Source organism: Triturus cristatus, chromosome 10 (assembly GCF_964204655.1).
Source record: "Triturus cristatus chromosome 10, aTriCri1.1, whole genome shotgun sequence".
Classification (NCBI taxonomy): Eukaryota; Metazoa; Chordata; class Amphibia; order Caudata; family Salamandridae; genus Triturus; species Triturus cristatus.
Genome location: NC_140593.1, coordinates 1,235,782,827 through 1,235,808,826, shown reverse-complemented (window position 1 = coordinate 1,235,808,826; position 26,000 = coordinate 1,235,782,827). Strand labels below are relative to the sequence as shown.

General features: G+C 47.9%; 1 protein-coding gene across 5 annotated transcripts in view; it reads right to left on the bottom strand.

Moving 5' to 3' along the window:
* Positions 1-25,740, bottom strand: part of HUWE1 (HECT, UBA and WWE domain containing E3 ubiquitin protein ligase 1) — a 1,878,220-nt gene extending 1,852,480 nt beyond the window's left edge. For 4 of the 5 annotated variants that reach the window (XM_085629862.1, XM_085629866.1, XM_085629867.1 and 1 more), the window contains exon 1: positions 25,604-25,737. The gene's annotated coding sequence lies outside the window, so the exon portion shown is untranslated. Of the gene's footprint in view, positions 1-25,603 lie in introns of all 5 variants that reach the window. The other variant, XM_085629865.1, reaches the window with a different exon arrangement.
* Positions 25,741-26,000: the final 260 nt, after the last annotated feature.

Here is a 26,000-nt window from a genome sequence, read left to right as displayed (position 1 = left end):
GGATAGATACGGTGGGCACGGTTATGCGCGGTTGCAACTTAAAGTCCTTCCAGGAAATACGCTATGCCCCGCTCACAATTCTATCAATATCTCCAGTTTAGACAGGCCTTCACCCCATATATATCACAACAAACAGATATACCCAAATTCAATCCCATTGAGACAAAAGGTCTATGTGTGAACTGGGGGACCATATAATAACCAAAATCTATCGTACACTTAACAATAAGCCTACAACATTACTTAAAACTAGAGAGGCGTGGCAGCAGGACCTGGGGTCCCTAGAGGAAGATGATTGGCTGGAGGCTTTGGAATCCACATGCAGCAAAGAGATAGCAGCCCGTCTGCGACTTATCCAATTTAAATATCTACACAGAGCCTACTATACTAGACAGACTGTTGCGCACTGGTTTGATTGCATCCCCACATTGTTTGCGGAGTGGGTCTATGGAGGGTACCTTTCTGCATACGGTGTGGGCATGCCCAACACTTTTGAGGTTTTGGTAAGGAGTGACTGCATGCCTGTCAGAGGTTCTGGGGTGTGAGGTTCCATTCTCTGCGACTAGCCATGCTGCATATTACAGAGAGTTTGGGTGGCAACAGATACAAGCGCCACTTACTGTTCCTTGGCCTCACATTGGCAATAAGAGACATAGCCAGGGCCTGGAAAGATGAATCTCCACCGCTGGATGGGGTCTGGAAGAAGGGTATGGATTTTAGTATGGGCCTGGAAATCCCGATCTTTGAAGCGAGAGGGTGCCCTCAGAAACATTTTAAAATCTGGAAAAGATGGGCAGATTATAGAGGGTTGTATCTGGAACCTCCTCTTCCTCCTCCTACTATCGAAGAATGATATGATTCTACAGAACAGGAATTTAAACATTACAATTATTAGCTATAGTTGTAGGTGGTTTGGGCTCGCACCATTTCTGCACAAACTTTCCTACTTATACAGATTTGTTGTGGCTCTGTTATTTGGTTTTTTAAAGTATTATTTCCCAATTTATTTCCTGTATGAACGATACTATGGTATCATTGAAAATGTTGATATCATTATGTGTCATCATGTACGCATATTGCTGGTGCCCTGTGAGGCAAACCCTGTATTGGCTGTCAACAATAAAATTACACTGTGAAAAACAAATGAGCACTGCATTATGCCGCACAATTTGTCTTTTCTTGCCGCATAATTTAGTCAACCCGGCCGTATAATTCCAGTGGCCCTGAAAATATGAAGCTAGCTTCCCTAGCCTCCTGAAAGAAATTAAAATGAACTACAAAAGCAGTCACCATTATTTACTTCACTGCAGTAAAAAACACTTCCCCAGTATTTTGAATATCCATGCATTCCCAGTGAGGGTCCCACTAGAAGAACTGAGCAAAAGTCAAAAAGCACATGACAAGTTTGTACTGAACACTCGCTAATGGAGGCTTTCAGATTCTCTTTTGCAGGGAGCACGGCGTTTAGAAGGGATGAGCATGACAGATACAAGTAGAGAATATTACACCTCAGATAGAGTGTACTTTTCTATTGATCTAAGAGACAAATCTAAAAGCACCGGCCACATAGCGAGATGGCACGCTTGGGAAGATCACCGGGAGATGTAAAATCGCCGGCTTAAAGTGTCAAAGGTCGAAAATATTAATAGACAATATAACCAAAACTAAGAAAATCTCCACATTCTTTTCCCTGTTCACACAGATAACAGCAACTCCGATTTAACTCTAGCCAACCAGGGCCCACTTTGCAAAACAGCAGTGGGGTGAGCGATGGGGGAGGGTTCACTGCCTGGTATTGAGAGATGCATTTTAAAATCAGAAAATAAAGTTACGTAAGAAATGTAAAAAAGCATTCAGAATCAGAGAAAATTGGAGATTTAGTTACTTAGATATACAATATTGGACACTTCACCCTGTGAACAGGAAAACCGGGAACAGAGTGGATGAAATTTATTAAGTTATTCACTAGTTACGAATCCAGCAAGTGCCTGATAACTAATATATACAGCAGGCATAAAAAACTGGCAATGCTGTACCAAAACAACCTTTCTTAAAAAAATTTTTTTTAAAAAGTAGGAGACACATGGGTAGGGGACACAGATAAAAGAATAAGACTTTCTGGAAAGAGATCCCAAGATTGATCCGCTCTGTAGAGTGTCTTGAAAGATGGTATGAGATTCAGTAGAACAACAACTAATCCCACTAATGGATAGCCCCCGTTGAAGGAGTGATTGAGGAAGAAGGGTCCCCTGGTACTCCAAGAATTCTGGAAAAATATACTGAGACGCATCAGAGAAGTAATGGATTTTTGATTACTGAATGAACCATTAGTGATAATCTTGAACATTAACCAGGAAAGATGGGATGCAATGTCGAAAAAAGAATGGTCCCTTATCACACCAATTCTTAAAATCGGGGAGGCCATAGCGATTTGGAAAATGTAAAATTAGCCGATTGATAGTATACCATATATACGTAGTAAGTATAGAAACAAAAAAGCTAAACTGGAAAGATACAAGGAAATTGAAATCGGAGGCTAAAACTTAAATTGGCATCCTTACCTCGATTCGGGAGAAGAGAGCAAGTACAGTAAAGAGAATCTAGTAAGGAGTAATGACCTCAATTGAAGCACTGGGATGAGCTGATCAAGCATTCTATGGGAGTAAAAAATAAAAAATTACCAGTACGTGATATGCTAAGTAACATATTGCTTTTGCTTTTCAAAAATAAAATCGAAAAGTCCCAATCATCCTATCAAAATTAAAAATTTGCATTTTGTTGTTTGTGAATTAAATATTTCATAATTTGTGTATTGTGAGCTGCACACTTATTTTGGGCATTAATAGGCTGTTTTAATCAGAGAAACAGCTTAGGCAGGGATCCATGGCATCATGTAACTATTCTTTGGGGTCCACAAATGTCAAACGGTTAACACCCGATACCATATAGGTTATTAGTCACTTAAACTGAGCTCAATGGGAAAAAGTAGATCCCTCCAAACTGAAATCAACTGGTCAAGAGGCTCTGGTCTCGGATGGCAATGGAAAAGAGAACAATGCCAAAAGAAAAGGGCAGCACATTTGCAGACACATGGAAGCCTTTTAAGAAAAAGGAATCCCGGGTTGTGTATGCCCCAAAACCTTGAGAGCGCTCACAACAGGCATGCACTTAGACAGTGGGTGTCTACTACCGCCGGATTGGAATAATCCGCAGAGATTCTCCATGACAGGAAGGAAAAAGGTACTCACCTGTAGTAACATTTCTTTGGTGGATACTCTACCTGCAGAACAACCCTAGACATCAGACTGGATCCAGAAGACTTCAAAGCCTTTGTGTCGCCTGTAAGAGGAATTGGCTTCAAACGACACCAAAAAATGATGCCCCTGAAGCCATATAGTGCCCACTCTGACATCCGTTTCCACCCATTTTTTGCCAGCCTCCGTAGATCAAAGCTGGACTGGTAACACAGCAGTGCAGTACCAAACATAAATTGGAAATTTATTAACTTTCCTTCTAACGCATCCATCAAACAAGGAGGAGGGTGGGTTGGTGAGGAATTTCCATGCAGATAGAGAATCCACCAAAAAGAACGTCGCCTCTGGTAACTTTCTTCTGCTACTTCTACCTCCAGATTCCTCTCCGGTAGAACAGATTTTAAAGCAGTACCCTGCCCTTGGAAAAGGGTTGAAGTTTGGTTAAACAAGTAAAACCCGCCCAGTGTGATGCTGTCAATGTTGCCTTGATCGGAGAAGCCCGTGTGAGGGCCGGCTTCTCTGTTGGATTTTCCGATGGAGAGAGTGCCGGTGGACAATGGGCTATAAGTTGGGGATCCATTGGTCGGGGTGTGCCGGGACTCCTTGTTGGGCTCTGCAGGCCACACCCACCGCGACCGATACGTCATCATTGTTGAGGTATAGGGGGGGGGGGGGGGGTTCTTATTTTTGTTCCCAGATCGCACTTCCTTACACTAACATTAGACCTCTATGCACACACCAATTGCCTTTCTCTGCACCGGCACTGGCCACCAGGGTTTCTCATGGCAATACCACCAGGTCGCTCAAGGGTACCCTTCAATACCCTCCACATAGAAAGTTGGAATGTCAGGAGGGCTCTAGACAAGATCAAACTCGGGCCATATTTCAACAGGCTAAAAAAGCCCATGTCGACATACTTATGCTACAGGAAACACCTTATGAGATCGAGGGCACTCTGCCTTCAGCTATATGGTTACACTCAGGGGTCACAGGGGTGGCAATCTTGATCCATCGCCAAATTTCATACACACTTGTTAAGACGTGGGCGGACACTCAGGGGTGGTATTTGTTCCTGCAGGGCATGGTCTGGGAGGAGCCGGTGGTGTTGGGCTGTCTATGCCCCCCTACCCTCTCTTGGGGTCTGGTAGAGCGCCTTTTGACATTGTGGACCGACATGCCGGATGGCCTGTCGGTGATTGGGGGGGGGGGGGGGGGGGGAGACTGGAATTACGTGATGGAGGTAACCAGGGATCACTGGAGGCTCTGAGGGGGGATTTGGTTACTCGCCAGCCCACAAAGTTACTTTCTCTGGTGCTGGGGCTTGAGTGGGTTGATCCGTGGCACCTGCAACATGGGAATGCTCAGGGTTATACTTTTCTTTCAGCAGTTCATGATTCTTACTCCCGCCTCAATTACCCGTTTGTTCCCTGAGTGGCGGCTGATAGAGTGGTTGAGGCGGATATTCTCCTGGGAGGTTTTTCTGATCACTCGCCGGTTGCCCTTACACTAAAGAAGGGCAGGGTGAGACGGCCTTTCTATTGGCGCATCTCGTCTTAGAACCTCCAAAAAGGAATACTATAGGGAGCGTATAGAGAGTGCAATTGACCAATATCTGACAATTAATGTGGGATCAGTTTCGGGGGCCGAACCCCTTTGGGAGGCATTGAAGCCCACTGTACAGGGTGTTGACATCTCCTTTTGTGCGGCAGCTCATAGAGCGCGTAGGGATGCCTTATTACAAGTGGAAGCTAACATTATGGACCCGGACAATCGCAGTAGGGGTGACGGGGGTAATCAGGTCCATCAACAATTGCTACTTGCGCAAAAGATCTATGCTGCTCTCCTCTTGGATGAGGCACATCTGGTTCGGCTGGCAACTGGCAGTAGGGTCTATAAGAGGAGAGATAAATCTGGCAAGATGCTCCATCGGTTGTGTCGGGATACTTCATTCCCAGGCCCTCCCCGGTATAGCAGGTCCGGACGGGGTGTCCATTAAGGACTCCTCCGAAATCGCCATAAGTTTCGCTATGTATTACGCGGAGTTATACGCCCCTAGGGAATGTCTTCATGAAGATGTGATAGGCAGGTTGTTAGATCACATCTTCTGCCCAGAGCTTTGTCCGATGAGGCGAGCTGGAGTTGCCTCTTACAGAGGAGGAATTGGGTGCCGCCCTGGGGGACCTGAACTCTGGGAAGGCCACAGGGCCGAATGGATTCCCCTGTGAATTTTTTTTAAAGTACTTCTTACAGTTAGTGCCCCATTGTCTCGGAGTGGTGGAGGCCTGCGAGCGGGGCGGTCTTTCCCGCGACTGGAGACACGCGGATGTAGTGGTGTTTTATAAACCAGCCCGCCCCCTGAACAGCACGCTTCCTACCGTCCTATTTCCCTCCTGAATGTTGAATTTAAAATCTTGGCCAAGGCGCTCGCCAATCGTCTGCTGTCCCATATTACTACTTCAGTACACCCAGATCAGGCTGGGTTTATGCCCCAGAGGGTGATCCCGGCATAATATCAGACGAGAGCATGTTACTTTTGAAGCCATTCGGGGTTGGGGGGGGCGGTGCTGTTGCTGGACGATATGGACAGGGCATTTAATTCCCTTGGCTGGGTGTACCTATTTGAATTGCTTCGCAGGCTGCACTTGGACCTGCTGTGCGCGTCGCCGGCTCTACCTCCTCCATTTTCTCCATTGGACGGGGTACCCGGCAGGGCTGCCCTCTGTCCCCATACCAGTTTGCGTTAGCTATGGAATCCCTGGCCGCCTGGGTGCGTGTGAATGCGCAGGTGACTGGCTTCGAATGGGCGCACAGACTATCAGATCATATTGCATTATATGCAGACGACGTCCTATTTTTTCTTACAGATGTGGATAAGACAGGGCCACGGCTACTCTGCATTATACTGATCCTTGGGGGGGGGGGGGAGTCGTCGTATCTCCACCTGAACCCCCGCAAGTCTACCTTGTGGGTTTTTGGGGGACGCATCGGGTCTAGGTACCTGGGCTTGGTCAGTCCGAGTGGTTACGGGGGGGGGGGATTAAGTATTTGGGTGCATTTCTATCGGACTCGCCTACTGTGTCTTGGGACAGAAATCTGGTTCCAGTTTGTGACCGTGTGCCGGAGGGTCTTAAGACTTGGTCCCATATGCCACTATCCTTCTATGGCAGGTCGGCCATCTTTAAGATTGTCTCGCTCCCCCGTTTACTATACCAACTGCAGAATCACCCCTACCTAATCTCCCCCAGATGGTTCCGGCAGGTTAACACTGCTTAGGGTTCGTTTTTACGGGCCGGGGGAACAGTGTGGGTTGTCCTGAGGACCTGCTTCCTCTACGTATTGTGGGGGGGCTTGCGACTTCTGATATTTTGTCCTACTATATGGCCTCACATCTGCTCGTTCTGAATGAATGGTGGTATGGGGATGGAGATGACCCGGCCTATGCCGTTGAACGACATCTTTTGGGAGTTTCTTTTCTACACACATTATATTTGGCTCTGCTGCGCAATTCCCTACCGGTAGCGACAAAAGTAGTCTTTCAAATTTGGAGGCAGGCACTACGGAGGATGGGGTGGAGGAATACACTGACGCGGGACACCCCTCTATGGAACAATGGGCATCTGCCACAATTAGCTACTCTGTCAGGGTTTCGTGGTTGGGATAGCATTGGCATCTCTACCCTTGGGGATGTGATGCGGGGGCCGGTACTGAAGTCCTTCCAGGACCTACAGAGGAACTTTCATATGCCGAAAACCCAGTTTTATAAATACCTTCAATACCGGCACACTCTCTCCCCTAGCCTGGAGGGCTTGGAATCCCTGGCAGAGTTCAGCCCGGTAGAAGCGAAAGTGTGTGTGTGCGGGGGGGGTGGGAGGGGGGGGGGGGGCTATTGCAGTGCGTCTGCACCATGTCCAGTTCAAGTATCTTCATCGGGTCTACTTCACAGAGGTTAAATTGTGGAGGGCGGGATTAGTGGCCTCCCCAGTGTGTCTCAGATGTGAACGGGAAGAGGGTACCCTGATGCAGTCTGGCATTGTCTGTCTGACACGATTTTGGAGGGGGTTATGGTCTGCCTTTCCGAGGTGTTGGGTTGGGACCTCCTCTGCTCGCCAAAGCTGGTGCTTCTACATGTTATGGACGGGATTGGGGGTAACCTATATAAACGCCATCTTATGTTGCTTGAGTTTACTCTGGCAAAGAGGGACATTGCTAGGGCATGGAAGGCACAGACACCTCCCTCAGTGTCCGTATGGAAAAGTGCTCTGGACTTTTGCATGGGTTTGGAGCTTCCTATATTTACTGCAAGAGGGTGCCCGCATAAACATTTTAAAATATGGAAGCGATGGGTGGCCTATCGAGGTCTGCAGCTGGTACCGGTCTCCACTGCTGGGCCATTAAAACAAACTCAAGTTCTCTGTTGGTGTAATCAGTGGTCTGCTGTGTATTTGTATGGTGCAGACTTTTTTTTATTGTGGTGCATTTTCCATTGTCGTGCTGCTTTTGCGAGGTTGTTAGTGCGATGGGGGTTGTTGGGTCAGGGTTCTAAATGGTTTCTTTCATTTGTATTGCACTTTGACTTTTCCATAATGAGATAATAAAAAATACGAAGTCATAATGCTATACTTTATTATGCAGAAGTCTCTGGGTTACAGAGCTCTGCTCTATGTGCGCTATTTGACAAATAAAGTGTTTAAAAATTTTAAAAAATACAAAAGTAAATCCTGCAAACAGATCTGGAAGAAGGACTCTCCATACACACCTTGGAATCTAGGTAATAATGCTTGGCAAAGCTCTGTAGGGACACCCACTGTGCAGTTCTCTGAAATAGTAGTCGTAGATTTGGCCCTAGCGGAATGGGATCTGATCTCTTCTGAAGGGCTCTTTTCCTACCCCCCCCCCTTCCCCCCCAGAGTTTTATATAGCGCAAACTTACCCTCAAGGTATCAGAGTGCTTTACATGTTCACCAGTTGCGTTACAGACAGACATTTTATTATGCAGGGGGAGATTAAGTGATTTGCCCAGAGTCACAGAATGTTAAGCATGCCTGCTAAGACTTGAACCTGAGGTCCAGGTCCGAGGTAGACCACTCTAGTCGTTAGGCCACATCCTCTCCCCAAAGGAGATAAGGTCAAAGCTAAGAAAGTCTTGATGCAGAGACCAATCCATGTTGAAAGGTTTCATTTCTGCACTGCTTTTCATTTTTTGGCACCACAGTACCCTACAAGGAGAGGTTCATCCAGCCCTATGTCCATGGTGTGGTGCAAGTAGTAGTTGACCAACCACCGAGGATCCAACCTATGCAACCGCTCTTCAGTGGGATGGGGGTAAAAAAGTTGGAGGGTGCATGAACCTACAATGGTGGAAATTGGTCACCACTTTGGGCAGGAAAGGAGTCCTGGTTTGCAAGACCAATTTGTCAAGACAAAAAGAGGCGAAGATGGGACGGAAATCCAGCACTTGTAACCCACTCACCCACCTAGCTGAAGTGATAGCGACCAAAACTACAGTCTTGAGACAACATACTTAAGGGACAACTGTGGAGCGGCATTAACAGGGTCCCCAGAAGAGAAGTAAAAAAATGAAGGTCCCACTGGTGCCACAACAAATGGGGTTGGAGGATACATGCAGTCAACCCCTTCAGAAAATGCATACCAACGGGGAATTTAAACACAACAGATTTAACCAGCTCTTGTATCTGCATACTCTACGATGTTACCAGTCACCCCACTCTCTGCTCAACTGCCTCTTATCACCTTTTAGAGCTTCCTCAAGCACCAAAACATAAACTACCTTATTTAGGCTTCCTCAGGCACCAAGATGTAAACCATCACCGTACACTACCATATCTTAGACTTCCTCAGGCACCAAGATGTAAACCGTCACTGTTCACTATCTTGAGGAAGAGGTGTGGCGCAGCGGCCAGGGCGACTGCCGCTGGACACTGAGGATCACGGTTCGATACCCGGCTTCGGCGGCAGGGGTCTGCCCAGCACCATGTGACTCTGGGCAATAGCTCGCTTAAACTTCAAGACGGCCCCCAGCGCCTTGACACCTTCGGGTAATTGTTCACGCTTTACAAATACTGGACATTTACATTTTACATTTACCTCATCTCTTAGGCACCAGGTTGTAAACCATCACCATACACTACCATATCTCTTAGACTTCCTCAGGCACCAAGATGTAAACCATCACCATACACACTACCTTATCTCTTAGGCTTCCTCAGGCACCAAGATGTAAACCATCACCATTCACCACTTTCTCTTAGGCTAACACACCAAGATGTAAACCATCACAGTTCACTACCTTATCTCTTAGGCTTCCATAGGCACCGGGATGTAAATCATCACCATTCACCACCTTCTCTTAAGCTTCCTCAGGCACCAAGATGTAAACCACCACCGTTCACCACTTTCTCTTAGGCTAACACACACCAAGATGTAAACTATCACTATACACTATCTTATTGCTTAGGCTAACTCCGGAACAAGGGAGAGGAGGTGGGAGTATTTTAATAAACAAAAAAGGTCTCGTTAAAGTCAAACCTAATTAGGGGCCAAATTATAAAAGAAATCTCAAAAGTGCACCTATGGTATAGGTCCTTGCATTAGTGCAGATTTACAGCTTTCATGAATTCACTAGAATTTACAGAAGTAGGTCAAGAAATCGTAGTCCTAGAAAATATTTGGGAACTGCATTTTAGCATGAGTAAACATGCAGGTGAAGATTTGCTCATGCGGGGCGTGGCCGGACGAGCCATCAGGGCAGACACGTTCTAGAGCGCTTCTGCCCACTGTGCAACTGAATCGTCAGCATCCTTGGACAACCCCTTGCTAGCGGACCCGGCGATTCCACACTTGTTGGAGATACTCCTGGAGGGAATCCTGTTGGTGAGGCAGAGGAGTATGCTAAATGTGCCCCCGACCCTGTGGGTGTCCAGTTGGGCAGGCCGTCGGGGCCCTCGAGGCGCACCAGAGGCTGGAGAGAGTGGGGTCGTGCCCCGGTAGCGTGCCAGTCAACACGAAGTCCGAAGAGGATCCCGGTGTGGAGGTGGACTGGGGGCACCAGAGAAGCACACTTCTGCTGAGCTGGCTGACGGCTCAGGGCCTGCGGACGGAGCAGAGCCCTGGAGCGCTCTGCTGACTTCGCCACCTGAGGTGTGTGGGCACTTCCTGGTGGAATCTCGCAGACCGGGCAAACTGGGACCACCTTCTCTCTGCTGCTGGTGGTAGCCCGGTACCACGACAACCATCCAGTGGGCATTAAGGTAGGACGCAGTGTAGGTCGATGATGCGCAGGCCATTGACCTCGGGGGGGGTGGGGGCCTCTAGCTGGTCCCGGTGTGGCCGGACCACTGAACTGAAGCCCGGGATTGCGGTAGGGCCTGTGACCTGGGGAGGACCAGCGTGGCCTAAAAATTTGAGAATGTTGGCACCGCGCATGGCGCGGTAGGAGCTCCAAGATGGTTCCATCCATTGATTGAGGTGCTCGGGCCCCCCACTAAACGTCAACCGAAGGGAAGCCAGGGGTAGGCCGGAAGTTTGCGGTGGCCTTCTGCGCACCCTCAACCCCAAGGGATCTTCCCTGCTAGTCCACCGGGAGACCTCATCTACTCCCACCACCTGCTGAGATGGGGTTCTGGGGCCTACGCAGTGTTGAGCTGGGAACAGGAACCGTATTGGGAGGCAGTAGTCTGACACTACCCCAGAAAAGATCCATCAAGAGCGCTGGCACAATTTGCTAAAGACAAGTTGGAGGTAAGCGGACGGTGAATTAGAGGTGTGGGGGGGCACTGGGGGCTGGTGGTCCAGCTGGCAGAATCCTCTTACAGGTCCGTCTGCAGTGTGCCCTTGGATGGTAGAAGCGGCCGTGGTAGCCCTGATGCAGCTTGCTGCTCAGGGTGGGCTGAATCCGTGAGTACCAGCTCTCTGTGCCCTGCATCGAAGAGACCCCACCCGGGAGATACTACAAGGTGGGGGTCGGACCCTCGGCCACAGTGGTCCTCATTGCCAAAATGACGAAAGACAAGACATTGGCCTCATCCACAGAGTACTCTCGGCCACTATGCCACAGCCACCAGAGAGGGGGGGGGGGGGGGGAGGGGGGGGGGGGGTTGGACAGATGGTGGATACCCTATCCCAGACAACGTTGCCCTGCTGGTGGCTAGAAGGCATTTGCCAGCCATGTTGGATGCCAAAATTGGCATGGTAGGCATAAAGGCTTAATTTCTTCGGCAGGACCGCCAGAAGGCGTTATATCGCATAAACAGAGGCTGCGACCAGATTTTCAGATGTGGAGGACACCACGTCATTCCAACAAAAGGTCAATCGTCTCACGGTGATAACCAAAGAACGTGCCGCACGGGTGGAAGTCACAGAAGGTCACACCAGGCTGAACAATTTGCGCTTCGTGGGATTCCCGGAGGGCTGTGAGGGAGCATCAATGGTGGAATTCCCGATGCAGTTGCTTCGCTCACTCATGCCTGAGGAACGAGCCCACAGGGCCCTTGAAGAAGCCTGTATCGAACAGAGGAGACCGATCGAGATCCAACTGGCACTCCCAGGCATAAGGTGATGACTCCAACAGAATGACACTGCTTCCCTGGAGGCAGATCTGTTGCCTTGGAGTGGTTATTCTTAAACATAGCTCGCTAGGTCCGCATGCAGGGGTTAGCATGCACGGTTCGCTCTACGAACTACTCACACGCCCTTAAGAACTATGTTTGGGGGGTTGAAAGATTGGGGAACAATTGGTGTGGGGGGGCCCCCTGGATCCTCCTTTGGGGTAGGGGGGGGTGCCCACAACGCAACGCAACAGATACTTCAAGTTTACTGAGGAACTGGGGTGGGAGGGGGGGGGGGGATGGAGTGGGATGTTCACATTGGAAAGGAAATGTTATATATACTGTTTGGGCACATGTATGGTGACCCATCTGACCCACACATGGTACTCTCCATAATAACTAGATGGTTATAGACTCAGTAACTGACCATCCCGGGGAGATCCGCATCATGACATAAAATGTGCAGGGGGTCTTAGATAAAATTAAGCGAGGGGCAGTCCTCAAACAGGCCAAGAGACTTGACACCGACGTGCTACTAATGCAAGAAACCCACATGATGGGAAATAGAGCCCCATGCCTAGCTCGTTATGGGTTCGACCAAGTCTTTCATGCGGGATTCACTCATGGTTCCCGGGGCACAGCCATTCTAATCCATCGAAGAATCCCCTTTAAGTGCACTAGAGTATGGACAGACATAGGAGGGCGCTACACTAAGGTGGCAGGTACATTCAATGGAGAGTCACCGATATTGAGCAGCTTCTATGCACCCTTCCCCCGCTGGGTCCTAAGTCTCTGGTGAGAAATGCCATAAAGTCCGTCAATGATTAGGGGAGGGTTGGCGGCTGGACTGGCACAGAGAAGCCCATAGACTGATGGCGCTCTAGCGAATCTGACCGTGTGATGGGGGTATCAAAACTGCACTTCCTAGCATCCTCCCTGGGATGGTCTGATGTATGGAGAGCGTACCATACAGTAAACACCAAATATACCTTTTTCTCGATGAGCCCCGGGTTCCTCCCACTGTCCCAAGTCCACAGGGTAACGGAGGTTTCCATCCTATCTCGGAGACTATCAGACCATTCCCCAATGACACTCAAATTACATGCAGGACCTCAAAGATCTTTATTTCGGTGGCGAATGTCACCTTGGCATCTAAGAGATCCATTGTATAAAACAGTTCCTCACCAGGCCGTCACAGATTATATCTCATTCAATACAGAAACCACTCCCTCCAGCGTGATATTATGGGAGGCTCTAAAACCTACTATACGTGGAGTTGTTCAGTTTTGCGCCGGGTGAAACGCTGCCGTCTCACACAGATTGTAGACCTGGAGACTAGTCAACGAGCCCTTGAAGACGAGGTGAGGGCAGGTGGCAGTGATCATGCCAGACGCCACCTTCTCTCAACAGCAAATACATCAACTTCTCAAGAAGGAGGCACAACAGGCGACCCAGTACAGAATCTACCAATGAGTCGACAAATCGAGCAAGATATTACACCACCTATGTCAGATAGCACAGTCGCAGACCACAATACCAATACTGCGGGGGCGAATGATACCTTGTGCACAAACCCCCGTGAAGTAGCTCAGGCTTTTGCAACTTACTACTTGAACCTTTATAGGAAAAGGGAATCCCCTGACCAAATCAGAGTTCTTGAGGGACATACCACCAAACCGGTTTCGGACAGTGTATGGGACCAATTAGAGCACCAATCACAATAGAAGAACTCACCAACGCCCTCCAGGGCATGAGCCTTGGCAGGGTCCCCAGCCAAATGGGTTCCCAAGCGAATTTCTAAGGCTACACATTCCCCAATTGGGCCCCCACTTACTCAGAGCACTTCAGGAAATCCTTGAACAACAGATCCTTTCTGGCAGACTGGCGACAAGCTGAAATAGTTGTATTCCTCAAGCCAGGGCGCCCCCCAGAAGAACCACTCATATCGCTCCCTTTAACTACTGAACATGGAAGCTAAGCTTTTGGGTAAGGTTCTTGCAAATCACCTCCTTCCGGATGAACAAGTTCTGTTCTATATGGATCAAGCCGGCTTCATGCACGCAACGATCCACGCATCATAACATCAGGCGAGTCCAAAATGCACTGCCGCCAAAACTCGGGCACCCAGCAGCAATCTTGCTTGCGGACATTGACAAAGCTCTTGATTCTCTCGATTTGGAGTATTTATTCCTCCTACTACACTCCCTTAACTTAGGCCCGCAATTCTTATTGTATATCTGTCTCCTTTACACAGATCTTTTAGCCTCAGTGCGAGTAGCTGGAGCAACGTCAGCTCAATTCCCAATCAGCAAGGGTACCAGGCAGGGGTGCCCACTATCCCCGCTTCTTTTCACACTCGCAACAGAACCACTGGCAGCGTAGGTGAGTCAGGACCCCCTGGTGCGTGGAGGTATCAGACAAGATCGCATTATACGCAGATGATGCCCTGTTATTCCTCACTGACCCCAGGTTCACAGGCCCACAGATACTGCAAATACTAACCCGACCAAATCAGTACTATGTCCAGTATGTAGGGGAGAGGTCCATGGGCGTCCCAGTTAACACACGCATCGGGGGCTTCCAATACCTGGGCATATTCATATCACTGAATTCGACACCATCCTGAACACAACAAACCCCTTGCTACCCAAAATCCGGGATGAGGTTCAGGCCTGGTCCTGCCATTTGCGATCCCTGTATGGTAGGTCAGCCATCTTCAAGATGGTCTCATTACATATATTCCATTATATAGACTCCAGAATTTCCCCTAGAATATCCCCCAATCCTGGTTCAACCAGGTCAATGAGACCCTTAACATCCTATGGGGTGGTGGGTCTGTCAGGGACAGCCTATGGCATATACGCAATCCACCTATTGTGGCGGGATAGACGCGGCAAACGCGTTCATCTATTATGCGACCTCTCACCTACTTTAATATAAACGAATGGTGGTATAGACCCCAAACAGGTCCGGCATGTGCTAAGGAAAGATCCGAAAAATGTATCAAACCCTAGTTACCCATAACTGTACCACACTGGGGGAGTTACGGAAGACCTTTGAGAGCGATATTAAAGATCTCTCAGATGATGACTGGACTGAGGCGCTGGAGACTCCTCGGGGTGCAGCCATTGTGACCCACTACAGCTTGATCCAGTTTAAGTACATTCATCGGGCCTACTATACCAGGTCTCGTCTCTGGCATATGGAGTGTTATCATCCCACACATGCCTCAGTTGCAATGGGGAGGCCAGTACTTTTCTGCACACTGTGGAGATGCAGTGATCTCCAGCCCTTCTGGTGTGGGATAATGGCTTACCTGCCAGGGTGCTGTCCTGGGAACGCCTGTTTGATCTCAAATTAGTGCTTCTTCATAGCATAGATGAGATTGAAGCAAACCAATACAAACAGCACCTCCTATTCCTGGGGCTTACACTAACCAAGCAAGATATCGCCCAACACTGGAAGGGGTCCACTCACAGTCTATTGGGGTGGGGTGGGGGGTGGAGAGAAAGGAAGCTATGGACAGATGTATGGGAACGGAACTGGTGGTATTTCAAGCAAGGGGTTACCCGCAGAAGCACAAGAAAATATGGAAACAATTGGTGGAATACAGGGATACAGATACATTAGCTGTAGCGTCCCCTGAATCTCTTATCGAGCAGGAAATGCAGCCAAATGGCCGCATCTAATATAGCCATTCTACATTTGCCCCACACTATACTCCCAACATCCTGGTGGGACAGGGGTGACTAAGTTTACATTGGTTCATCTGGTTTGTTTTTTGGACATTGGTATGCTGCAAACCTGCACTGAATCATGTGGATGTATGGGCCTTCGGGCCACAGTATCATGAATAAAAAAATACCTGAACAAAATTGGTTATAAATTTTTTTAAAATAAAGATTTGCTTATGACAAAATCTGTTGAACATTTGCAAGTTCATTTTTCCTCCAATCACTTTTATGCCAACCCTGAAAGAAGTTCTGGAACTGCTGCTTACCACTACCTTAATCCCCAGCATGTAGAGCTACATGGAAATGTGGCAAAATTAGGAAATTGCTAGTATTCCAACGCTACTATAGTACGGGCCCTCACATGATCAGAGAAGCTACATCACAGCTCTTGTATAATGAGATTGCTTCCATATGGCACTCAGACTAGTGGATTTTGGTACAGGGAAAGCAGATTTATGATGCAACCTGCCCCATGAACAAGTGGGTATTATATTGAATTCCACACCCCTATTCCAGTTATAGCTGGAGTAGAAACCATAAAAAAATATGGTATGCTGCTTAAATGAAGCAAATAGTCATCTGTCATTGGCATCCACAGGACAAAACATTCAGAGGTTTATAAATCAAACACCGGAGGCCAACAGCTGCTCTATCGAAAATGTGGAGGAGAAACCCTATATTAAAAATAAAACCTTGCCACCCTCGCACCCGACAGTCTTCCTCGTTGAGACCTGGCTCAACCCCACATCTGGCCAAAACATTGCCACAGCGCCCCCAAAAGATAAAATCGCAAGCCAGGAGGAGGAACAGTCATCATCCACAAAGACTACACAGTGCACCACCACCATTACCACTGACAATACTACCACCCCCCGCTGCCGGAAAATCTCAACTTCAAACTCCACACGGACGCCTAGACAACCATCAGAGGCACCCTTGCATACCAACCCCCAGGCTCACACTCCAGCTTTAGCAACACCACGGCAGCCTTTAATGAGCCCATAGCCTTTGAAGACTATCTTCCTCAGTGACCTAAATTTCCTCATCGATTACCCCCAACAATAACTGCGTACACCTCGACAGTATGAGCAGCCTCAGACTGACAGATCGCTCACAACCCTTCACACACCGCAAGATACACACTGGACCCCATGTTCACCTCCAGCAACCAAGTCAAATGCAGCCACGGCAAAAAACGCACATGGACCAATCACTCCATCATCCAGCATCTCCAGCCTCTGAACTGCCACCCCAAAAATGACCAGTGGCCCCTACCAGAGGTGGAACAAAATGCGAGATCAGCTGGACAGATGCCTTTAACACCTCCAATTCCGCTACTGCCACGAACCTCAAACAGGGAGTTAAGAATTTCAACGCCTGGATCACCATTTGCACCAACAGCATTGCCTCCATCAAGAGCAACATCCCGGGACAATCCTCCAAAAAGTCCAGCTGGTATGCCCAATAACTCAGAACACCGAAACAAGACAGCAAACAGCTGGAGAGGAGACAGCGCACCAGCAAGAACACCTCCAACAGGGAAGCCTTCAAGACTTCCTCAACCTCTACCACCACCTGTTGAGGGCAACAAAGACAACATCCCTAGCCGCACACAAGGAGACCCCTGTAAACTCAAACACTACCAGTGAATATCTCTGCTTCGATTCCCAGTCAAGGTACTGGAAAAGATCAACAAGAAACTCATGACACATGGAACCAGCTACTCAACTCCTCCCAATCTGGCTTCCTAGGCATTCACAGCAATGAAACCGCCCTCACTGCAGCCACCAATGCCATCTGAACCCTTCTTAACCAAGGAGAAACAGTAGCTCTGATCCTCCTCAAGCTCTCTGCAGCCTTTAACACCATATCCCACCACACGCTGACTGAAAGACTCCACCAGATCAGCACCCAATGGGACGCACCCAGATGGATCACCTCATTCATCGCCAGAAGAACCCAGAGAATTCACCTCCCGCCTTTTCGAAACCCAATGAGGTCACCTGCATTGTCAACCAGAGCTCATCCCTCAGCCCAACGCTCAACGCATATATGCCCCGATGGCCAACACTGTCAGATCCCATGGTCCCAACAGAAATTCCTACGCAGGCACCAAACTCACCCTCTTCACTCACAGAGGGCCCCACCAGAAATAACTTCCACGGATGCTTGACAAGCGCCATCGACAGGATGAACTACCTGCAACTGAACACAGATAAGATGGAGGTACTGACCTTGAGCAACAGAAGCAGCATATGGAACTCCTCCTGGTGGCCATCAGACCTAGGACCGGCACCCACTCCAGAAACCTCTGAATCATCACTAACAAGCTCACCATGAATTCACAGATCAATGCAGTCTCCTCTGCCGTGTCCTCACTCTGTGCATGAAACGCAAGATCTTCAAGTTGTTACTCCCACACACAAGATGCACTGTGACAAGCCCTCATCACCAGCTAACTAGACTACAGCAACGCCCTCTATGGAGGCATTGTAACAGTCCAGAATAGCTTCAAAGGCATCCCTATACTACCTACTGGAAATTATCCGAATAAACTTATCAGTAGCTTCTGACAATCAGTAAAACAGCATTCAGCTGAATACATCTGATGCAAAACCCACAACTCATCATCATATACCGGTCTGTGTTTACCAATCATAAGAATCATTTCAACAAATAATGTAACTCCTTTTTATTGAAGCCATGTGTGTATGCTAATTAAATGATCCCAAAAATTATTTCATGAAACTGATGGATAAGACCACTACCTCCTACATGATGGTGTGCTTTCAATCGCCATAAACCTTATATCCTTCAGGTTATAGTTATATAAAGAGTCACTTAAATACAAAGACATACAGTATTTTTCAGAGTGTTTCTTAAAGGCTCTTAAATGTTCCTTCCATCTCTTTCAAAGGAGATGGAGTCCAGTCTACATACATTTTATGACAGGCACAAGTTATTATGTAGACACAAAATTGAGTTACAATCCAAGAATTGTTGAATAGTGTAAGTGTTTTCCATAGGCAATAAAATTAATTCGACCGTTATTTTATTAGTAGAGTCACAACAAAAACAATTAGTACATTTAAAAAACCTGATGTATCAGAGATGGTATCTTTACCACGTTTTGTCTCTTAATATCCAATAGTATCCCTAGGATATGTCTTTCAGTGTATTTTCCACATCTAAAAGTGATCTCCCACTTTTTATTGATTTATTTAGAAACATCTTTGTCAAGCCCCAACAAATGCCTGTGTCTATTTGGGATCTGGTACACCTTAGAACATTTGTGATTATATTGTGTGGTGAACCCAAGAGTTTCCGTTTTTCACCTGCATCTTATCCTGTTTGGCCCCAGCTTCGTGGTTTATTTCCTTTCGCCAGGGTTTTCACTGTCTGGGCTTTAAGATCATAGAGACGATTCACTGGGTGAACATTAAATAGGGAATTATTTTGACTCAGTGATATCACGAACTTAAAAAGATCGCCAGACGAACAATTTAGGGGAATTAAGGTCCTTATTAGTCACCATTTTTCAATGTATCAACAAGTGGTTATTTTTTTAACACCAAGCAGAGTGTGCCTTTATTTTTTTGAGTTAATTTCGTTGTATGATATTATATTTTAAAAAGATTTTTTGTTTGTCTGTTTTATTATCTGTCTCAGTTTACTCTTTGGAATTACTGGTTTCGGACCTTTGTTTGTATTTATTAGACTCATTAAAATATAGTTCTTCGTGTAGGTTATAATTTCATTATTCCTTTGCCCCGAAGAAACGAGTGTATTAGTCACGTAATACGTGTTGGCCTAATTGCCTGTGCAATATTAACTTAATTTTAAATAAAATAACAAAAAAAAATAAAGATCTGCAAGTCTCTAGTGTGATAGCTAAGGAAAAAGAAGAGACCCCAAGTTCAGTTTCCATTTCATAGAAGGTAATTGCAGAGGGGAATGTTTTGAGGCCTAAACTGTCTGATCCATTGAGCCTCAGCTCCCCTCGATTAGCCGGCAACAGAGATTTAGTCTCCTATCATGTACCCAATGAAGAAAATGTATTTTAACCAACTTGAAGGCACCAACAACATGTGAGCAATATCTCCAAAGCTAGTGATCTCTACACCAACCTCGCTGTGCAGGATGATTTGTTGGGAGAAAGAGAAAGGTTCAGGCATGATCCCCTACAGCTCTGCCCATTCCAGTACTACATAAAACACGCCTTAGTGCTTCAAACATGCAGCCAGTCACCAAATCATTTCATGAACACCGTCACTCATTCATCCATCGTTCCACCCATTGTCTTAATTTTTATTTCACACACTACCACTCAATGAAGATGCACTTTAATTTATCAAACGTACTGGCATTGATGCTATCTGGTTATGTTAATTTAACTTTTCAAGTGCAACGGTTACCCTAGGGTGTCCTGGCGCTGAGCACTGCCTAATTGATTGTTGTGACATCTGGCGACTTATAAAGTGAATACCCAAGTTTTCAGCCCCTTCCTGAAGGAAAAGAGCTCGGTTGAGTTTCTAAGGTGGAATGTAAGATTGTTCCAGGCCTTGGAGGCACATGTAATAAAGCTCCTACCACACCAGCATGCTTTTTTGACTGGGGGAACTATCACTTTTTTTGCTCCCGTGGACTGAAGGGTCCTTCTGGGAATATACAATTGAAATCTTTGTTTTAAGTAATCGGGGCCCACCCCCTTGAGGATCTTGAAGACCGTGCAGAGGGCTTTAAATTGCGCCCATTGTTTGACTGGGAGCCAGTGTAGTTGTTTTAGTTCTTTCTTAACAGACAAACGTTGTTGTCCCCATCCGTATGGCAGCTGCGTTCTGCACGATCTGAAGTCTGTTAAGATGTTTTTTGGGATGTTCAAATACAGACTGTTGCAGTAGTCTAGCCGTGACATGATGAGCGCCGTGACCACTGTCCTAATACTGTCTTCAGAAAGAAAGAACTTTATTTTCCTTATAATTCTAAGGATGAAGAAACTCGCTAAGACCACCCCACTTATGTGGTTCCCGAAAGTGAGCCTGCTGTCCACTATAACCCCCAAGTTCATTGCTTTCTTGGTTGGTACAGGGCAGGTTCTCAATTCTTCCGGCCACCAGTCGGGCGTCCAGAGGTACAGATTGTTCTAAAATATAATGACCTCTGTGTTGCCAGAGTTGTTTCAGGCAAATCGAGGACATCCACCCCGAGATGACTTACAGTCCTGCAATCTTTTTCCTGTTTCAATCTCTTGCCCACGCCGGAGAGCCAGCACTATTTGCATGTCATCCGCATAGGAGGTCAACTGGAATCCAAATGATCTCATCAGAGCTGCCAGCGTTGACACAAACATTAAAAAGTGTTGGGCTAAGGGACGAGCCCTGTGGCACCCCACATGGAAGGGAAAAGGTTTGAAGATGTGTTTGTCTAAGTCCACCGTTTGTGTTCTGTCTGAGAGGAAGGATTTCAGGAGGTTCGAGGCATTGCCTTGTACCCCAGCTTCAGATAATCGGTCCATCAAAACTTTATGATGGACCGTATCGAAGGCCGCCGAAAGATCCAGCATGATCAGTACTGCGTTGCCTCCACGGTCCAAGACCCCTCTAACTTCCTTTGTGGATTTTATCAGGGCCAGCTCCGTGCTGTGTTCATCTCTGAACCCATATTGTGCGGGGTGTAATATATTGTTTGGAGAAATAAGCTAAGTTGAGCATTCATGGCTTTATTGATCATTTTTGCCGGTAGCGGGAGGCGCGAGATTGGTCTGCAATTGTTATGGTCCTTGGGATCAAGGTACTTTGTTTTGAGCAAAGGAAGAATAGATGCCTTTTCCATTTTCTAGGAAACTGGCCAGATTTGAGTATGGTGTTGAACTGGGGGGGGGGGGGGAGGGGATTAAGAGCTGGGGTTTGTTTGATCACGGACGCTAGACATGGACCCAGGGGAGAACCTGATCGGATGGAGGCCAGGAGTTTAATAGAGTCTTGTGTCTCTAATGGTGTGAAACTATCTAGCGTCGGTACTGCTTTGGATCCACTGGGCACCACCCTAGGTAGCGCCCCCTTTACCACTTTATCAATAAGCGTATATGAGGAAAAAATGGTTTCCACCTTTTGCTGAAAGGAGGCCAGATTTTCACATATTCGGATTGCTCTGATTTTTGGAGATGTTAGGAGCGGTAAGTTTAGTTATTGTCTTAAAGAATTCTTTGGAGGAGGATTTTGCTCGAGAGCTTTGCTCTGAGAATTACTTTTTTTGGTATTAAATACTAATTTCTTGTATAGGGTGAGACTTAGCTTGTACGTCTCTTTATTAGTACTGTTCTAGCCTCTTCTCCAGGCTCCCTCTAGTCGTTTACACGCATGTTTTTGCTTTCTTAATTCTTCTGAATACCAGGGGGCTGATGGCTGGGCCCGTTTAGGAGTCCATAATTTTGCTGGGGCTAATTTGTTGCAAGCAGCAAGTATGCGGCGGTAGCGTTATCAACTCTTATGGGAAGAGGGCGAGCGGTTGCCTTAAGTAGAACTCCTAATTGGTGATGGTGTGAGCAGCTTGTGTGGTACTACTTAGTCTGACAGTGTTGGGATTGCCATCAGGTGAGAGACCATTAATATGTCAGCAGTGTGCGAGTTATGTCAGAGTCACTAAAAATAGGTGGGAAGGTGTACAATCGCTACTCTGATCGGTCTGTGGGTGCTCAGTAGAGGGTGCAATTGTAAGGTGTGAGTGACACCAGGGTGCTTTTCAACCATAAAGGCTTCAATAACACCTGTGTTTTTGTTGAGACCACAGATGAAGATACTCTGCATAATTACTTGATAACGGGCAAGTTTTACTCTTGAAACACTGCCTCAATCACAAAGCAGAGCACAGTGCTCCACTTGAAAGGCTTGCTGCTCGGTTTTATCTACTGAGGATGACCAAAGACTGGGTGTATCATTCATAACACTGGCTGTACATAATTTATTTTTAAGAAGCATTGTCCAATAACCACCTGCTGTAAAACCCACCCCCTAAGCTACCTGCACGAATCACTGGACCCACATATCATGCATATAACTATTGTTTTTTTTAAACAGCAAGCACCAGTCACACTAGTGAACAGAGTGCCAGACCCCAACTCTGGATTCCTTAGTGCTCTGGCCTAACATTCACAGCTCTGCAAGAGTTTCTAGCAGCAGCTTGCACTCATGTTCGTCTCAGATCACTAGCCCTGAAGCCATTCCAGCTGCCCTGCACACAAATGCAGCAATGTCTGATTATCAACCAAGCAGGGCCACTATACTGTGAATTTGCTAAAGAACATAGTTCAATCCACGAAAACAGCTAAACACCACATCAGACATAATACTGTGCAACACAGACCCCACCTACTGCTGCCATCGCACACTGGGATGGAGGAGCAGCAGTTCTGGGTACGGACAGAGGAGTTTTAAAAATATATATTAGGAGCTCTTCACTACTGCATCTCCGTACTACCCCAGTGAAAGGCTGTTCAAGGTCCATTTGAAGACCTTCCTGCTTCAGGAATTTGGGATTCTCTTCTTCCCCTCATGCTCCTTTTAGCACCAGAACGCTTATTTAGCGACAGTTCCACTATATATTTAATTAAATTCCTTCATTGGCGATAAGGGGGGGGGGGGGGGTTTACTAAACTCCAGTTGTGGCAACTGATAGTCTTAGCTCTGGTGTTCTGGGCCCAGTTTACTTTTGGACCCAAACTGAGCAACGAAGTAAACCCCTATAGGAATAATCCTCCAGGAGAGGTGGGGCGGTGCAAAGATTTTTCAGAGCAGAATGGAAAGTTAGTAACTCAGAACTCCACAAAGCACACATCAACAAATAAATTGACTGCGAGCAAGTGCTTTTATTTCTAAAAAGAACACACATTTTCAATCATACACAATTGCATGTAAAAAGTAGAATGACAAACCCACAGATAAAATCCGACCGCTCCAGCACTTCCTATACTAGAAACCTGTATTATAAGGTCTATGCGGTACAAGGTCCTAAGCCCCTTCTACAGAGTATAGCACAGAATTGAGTATAAACCTCTATTGCATTAGTGATCAACAACAAAGGCTGCGCAACAGCCATATCAGTTTCGAGTAATGCAACCTCTTTACAGGTGGGCTAGCAACTACTATGCAATCAAGCGCCAGCGAATAAGAATGGGGCAGAGGGAAAGTACCCATGTACAGCTTTAATTCTGGCAGGCAGCTAAAGAGGTCTATTCAGCCACAAAAAAAAAAAAAAGCCTTTTTTATTCCTAGTGGGGACTCCAGTGAAGGAAAAATGAAAAGTAAAGATAATATTTAAATTGTAACTAACGCACCATACCATGAAGAAATGATAAGACTAGTAAAGACTTTGAAAATACCGCCAAGAGAAAATAAGACACCAAAGAATCAAAAATTAAGCAGCCCCAATAAAAAAAAGACTGCTTCAGCACTGTACTGAGTGCACTCCTCATGATCAGGCTAAGGAGTTGGGAATCACTCAACTCCACCTGGTACCAGGAGAGAGGCTGGCACCAGGAGCAATAGACCTGACAAAATGTTCTCCCAATCCACAAGTTGTTTACTGCACATCTACAATGGTGTTTGAGAATGAAAAGGCAAGCAAGACTGCCGGCTTTCAGCTATTTGCGGCACATGACTCAATGCGAGTCAAATAAACAGCTTAGGTTCAATTTATTAACACTGAGTCAAAGCTTAATTGGCTTTGCAATATATCATAGGTCTGGACTTCACACATCGAGAGGAGAGTACGAGACATACTATATCCACAGACATTTATGTATTATTCCCCACGGCTGAGCACTACAAGGCGGCCGCACTACAGCAAGGAGCGTTATAGAAATGTTAAGTCCCCAACCGGTGACAGCTACCCACGTTTCATCTATTTACATCCGACAGGGGTACGTCAAACCAGGGAACCTTTATTGTACATGGCCTTACAAATGGTATGAAAACGTTATTCAGTAGCAAGCTTACGTACTCAATTGAGAAGCTCTTAAGGTGAATATTCTCTGATGACTAATATAAACATTAGGAGCTCAACTCCTTACAAAACTAACGTGGCCTCCAACGTTGGTTAACACCCACCCTCCCACATCAGGAAGCCTTCACAGGGGTTGACTTGCAATGCTTTTCCTCCTACTTCACACGGGCCCTTTCAAGTCTCCGACGATGTCCGTCACCTGCGGGGTCACCCAGCTCGGGTCCCGCCATGGTTCAAGCCCTTATCCAGCTGCATGTGGGTGGTGGAGCCTCCCGCCCCTTGTAGTGGCGTGCCACAAACACCAAGGCACCCCGTGCAGGGGCTGGAGCAGCCCTGCCCATCTGACCCCTCTGGAGAGACCTGCGTCCAGGACCCCGTCAAAGCGCAGATCGAGAACCCCCGTCTGCAGCAGGGCTCCCCGGCTCGGCAGAAGGGAGATGCGGCTCTAGAGAGACCCTCCCCCGCTGTCACTCGCCGGCGGCCATCCCTACAGCGCCTCGAAGGGGTGCGGGCGCTTTCAGTGGCAAGGCTAGGTGCAGGGGCACTGCTTGCACTCTGGGGCGGTCTGTGCACCTCCAGCGGGGCTGGGGCGGAAGGCCGTGGACCGAGTCTGATGTAGCGCCCAAGAAGGCGCGCCGTGCATGTTCTCGTGCGGCGCTATATATACAAATATACCACGGCGGGGAGGGTCTGCACCTGCGGGGGTCTCCTGGCACTCTGGGGGGACCCGTCAGATAGTTAGGGTCCATGGAGGGGCAGCTGTCAGCGCCGCCCGCACTCCAGGGGAAGGGCTGACAGTCCCCGGGGCAGCGGGGGTGGAGGGATCCCGGGGAGGGGGGGGCACCATGACACATCAGACTCCAAGGCCACCCCGGAGCGCGCGCCCCAACCGCCTCCGAGAGCGCGCGGGGGGGGGGGGGGGGGGGTGACGGACAGGAGGGCGCGAGACTCCGTCCGGGAGGCCGCCGCGGCGCGCGCTCTCATGCCCCGGGCAGGCCACCAGCTCAGACAGGGTGGCCCCTCTCCCCCAGCCCGGCTACCCTGTTTCTACCTGCGCGTCCGAAGCATGGGCTGCCACCGCTGGTCGCTGCTGCTGCCGCCGCCGGTCACTGCCGCCCGCCGCCGCCCGCCATCTTAACACACCACAGAGGAGGACAGGAGACACTGACTGCCCAAGCCAGCGGCGGCGCGCGCACAGGCCTCGCGAGACTTGCGCCTCCCACCTCACGGGACCCGACGCACGCCTGCGCCCGTCGCCGCCGTAGCGCCACAAGACATGCCTGTCTCCAAGATGGAGTAGGGAGGCACGGGAGTCCCTGCGCGCGCCAAGACCTCAGTGCACCCCGCCGAAAGGGAATACTACGGGCATTCGGGAAGCGCAGCGAGTCCGAGGCGCGCCGGGGCACCTCACAGGAAAGTGGGAGCAAAGATGAGACCACACGTAAGCG